Genomic DNA, 3,684 nt, shown 5'->3' on the forward strand with positions numbered 1-3,684 from the left:
ATAATCCTTATGAAAAAGTGACTTTATTTCTTGGAATAAGAGAGATTGGAGAACGTGTCTTCTTGGCTTTAATGGAGCAGTTCCAGGAAAGCAGCAGTGACCAAAGTGTTCTCTGTATCACATATTTCACGAGTAGAATCGTAATTCCATTTACCAGTTCAGCCATTTCTGGCCTTGGGAAACCTATGCTAATATTTATTATTATATGATTGACCTATGATTTCTTCATCATTTACATTAGCAACTATGATATTCATAGCAACATCCTCTAAATCATATTAGCAGATGTCACCAGTGCATGATGAAGTCACATCCTGCAGATTTTTTATTTACTTAGTCCACTTTATTTCTGGTAGAAGAATATTGCGAGATGCATAATCTCACCTCCACGGGGCCTCCAGGGGCATACATAATCACAGAATGCATTTTCTATAATCTCACAAAATGAGTTAATTTTATTGGAGGTACAAACAGTTGTACAAGTCGGTATTTCACTTCCATCACTGCCTGACATCATGTTCCACACAGTACAAGAAAATATTTACTTAGCTCTTTGGCATGAGTTGCACACAAAGCCTTTGGAACAATAAATTGAGGGAAGTTGGGGATTAAAAAGGAATAACTTGATCTGAAGAACTTACCCTTTGGTGGCTGCAGGATTTAGATCTGTAGCTTTGTCAGATGCTTTCTCATAACACCCGGACTGTCCACTGGCACCTCGAGTCTCTGTCCTTCAGTGAAATGCTCACACACAAATCAGTCAGAGAGTTGCCTGGAACATCCAAAGCTGGAAGTTGATCCTCTTTCTTCATCATCTAAATATTTTCTCTGCATAAGCAAGCATTGTCTGTGTGAAATAAGGTTTTATTTTTTTATTTTCAAGGCTGCTTCCTGAGGCATTTGGTTTCTGAGGCTTTTGCACGCAAAGTGCTGTAGAGCTGGCAATATTGACAATAATCTCCCTGAAAACACCTTATTGTTCCACACAGGCCTTACCAACTGTAATTCTGATCAGCTCTAAAATAATTTTATATTCTTTCTGCCCCTCCCAGCACAGGAGAGGGCACCGACAGGCTCGTTGGGGTCAGACTGGTGAGTTCCCAGCCAGATCCCAGAGGCTTCTGCACTGAGCAGGTGAGATGCCAAGGGCAGAATCAGGCTTGTCACTGCTGTCAAGTAGTGTTGGCATAATTGTATTTATCCACAAAGGAATAGTAAATGGTTTCAGGTTGTTCTGGTGACACGTCAAAAAGTTTTAGTTTATAGAATCATAGAAGGTTGGGAAAAGTTGGAAAAGACCTCTAAGATCACCAAGTCCAACCATCAGACCAACACCACCAAACTATTAAACCATGTCTCGAAAGTACCATGTCTACATATTTTTTGAACACCCACAGGGATGGAGACTCCACCTCTTCCCTGGGGAGCCTCTTCCAATGCTTCACCGCTTCCAGCTTTCAGCCAGAGAGGTCTGTCTTTGATCGCCTGCATCTATCATCCCTCACCTTTTACTGAAGTTAAATTCTTCTGAACTTATATTGCCTCAAAGGGCTTACCTGGCTCAGCAGGTGCCAGGTTTAAGTTGTTTCAGAGAATTTTTGGATCATTTTTAATAATTTTTTAAGCTTTGTGGCCTTTATAGAGCCTGTCAGGCAGTGGACTCTTTTCTACTCTCTGAGCATGCAACCCCAAAAATTCTCATTTCTAGGTGTAAGGTGAGGTAAAAAGGTCAGAACAGACCTAGGTCAGGTTTCTGAAGACTGGCAGTGTATAATAATTATTAACAGTTTCTGCACGGGTGCAGGTCACTGGACCAAACACCTGCAGGGAACCTCCTCAGGTGAAATTCTCCTTGACTTCAATCATGAGTTTGCTGGAGAAGGGACTGCTGGCTGCGCTTAGGGCCATCTGCGTGCTCCTGGCTTAAGAGACACTTATAATCTACTTCTAAGAGAGTTATTAGCAATGTAAAAATGAATTTGAAGCAAGGAAAGTATTCTTCCTAGAAGAAATATATTTTTTGTACAATTAGTTTTGCTGACAGAAGTAAATTGGGCTAAATCCTTGTGACTAGGGATGTTATTTGTTGCCCCTTATCTTACAAAAGCAAAGGGTGCCCAGTAGTTGGAAATGTGTAAATAATTGTTTCCAAAGTGTTTCTTTTTTTTCCTCTCTCTAAATTCTTCAGAGAAAAGCTGGCTGCTAATCCTTTCTCTTCCACAGCTTTTACAGCTCAACTTCTTCCAACTCTAGATATCTTTTATTTCCTCTTCTTGGGTTTCAATATTTCTTAGATATTATAAATGTTTCTTTTAATGGTAAATCTAGAGCTTTTGCTCAGATTTGAAAAGTTATTCTTAAAGCTTTAATAGATTGGAGAGAGAGAATTAAAACCCCCAAATTAACTTTATTTTGAGCTGCCACAGTTGCTGAGGCTGAGGCTTGGAGATGAGGGTCCAAGATCCTGATCGGTGTCCAGAACAGGGGTCCTGGCCATCAGTCTTGCCTTTATTTCTTGCTCTGGTACCCGGCTGGTGCAAACAGCTGGCAGAAGATTTGACCCTTTACTGGTTGTTCATGTTGTCTGAGCTCTACAGGAGCAGCTCTGCCCCCTCTGTCCCACCCCACTGGTGCTCACTGTCTCCTCCTGTGCTGAGGAAAGAGGCTTGGTTTTCTTGCAAACACATTTTTTCTCATTTTTATTGCACATTTGCAACCACAGCAACAAATATTAACCTAGAAACAGGACAGAAACCTCTCCCAGAGGGTGCATTATTAAAGCAGTGTCAGAAGGCTGCAGGAAATCCACACTTATTTGCATAAAACCAAGCAAACTCGCGGATGTGGGAACACTGAAATGCTGGAAAAGCAAGACATGACTTACTCCATCATCCTGGAAAGCTAAACATGACTGTTTTTACTTATCTATCTGCTACCTGTTTGTTTGCTTCTTTGGCAAAAGACAGAAATAATGACACATGCACGTCTCTAACTGAAGCAGGTACCTTGCCTTGGGCTCTCACAGGTAACAGGGATGACCTGTTATATGATTTGGGAAGACCTTCATAGCCCAGAAAATTAAATGACAGGTTCCCGTGCTTGCATTGCCACTGGGTTAGGGGTGGGTGTTAAATCCCAGTCTTTGGCTGAAGGCAGCAACTGAAACGGGGGAGCAGCAAACCCCAGGCATCCACGGGGAACATCTGGAGGCACAGGAGCTTCATAGTGGATCCCAAAGGAAGGATCCTTTTTGAGACACCTTGTTGTATCAACACCAAACCAATCACAGAAATCCCTCACAGCCAGCGTAGGGCTCATGAACCCTTCGCTAGTCCAAATCTAGCTGCTCTTGAGGGATGCTGATATGTTTGTGCCATGGTGCCGTTCCACAGCCGTCCTCCAAGGTGGGGAAATGGATTCATGTTAAGTCCAGCTGTAGGTCTTCTTGAGTCTTCAAGTAAGAGCTTGATGTCTGGAGACTCCCCACCAAGGCTGATCTTCCCTCCTTCCCCTCATTCAAAGCCAGTGGTTTCAGGTCTTAGATGCCACCAGCAGCTTCCCAGGTGCCTGCTTGATAGTTCACTCCCTGACCCAGCCGAAGAGGGAAGGAATTTATAATTCCAGTATTTTTCTTGAGATAAAAAAAGCGGCTCATGATTTCTAAGAAGGCACCTTACAGCAGAG

Source organism: Phaenicophaeus curvirostris, chromosome 13, assembly GCF_032191515.1.
Source record: "Phaenicophaeus curvirostris isolate KB17595 chromosome 13, BPBGC_Pcur_1.0, whole genome shotgun sequence".
In the NCBI taxonomy this organism is placed as follows: Eukaryota; Metazoa; Chordata; class Aves; order Cuculiformes; family Cuculidae; genus Phaenicophaeus; species Phaenicophaeus curvirostris.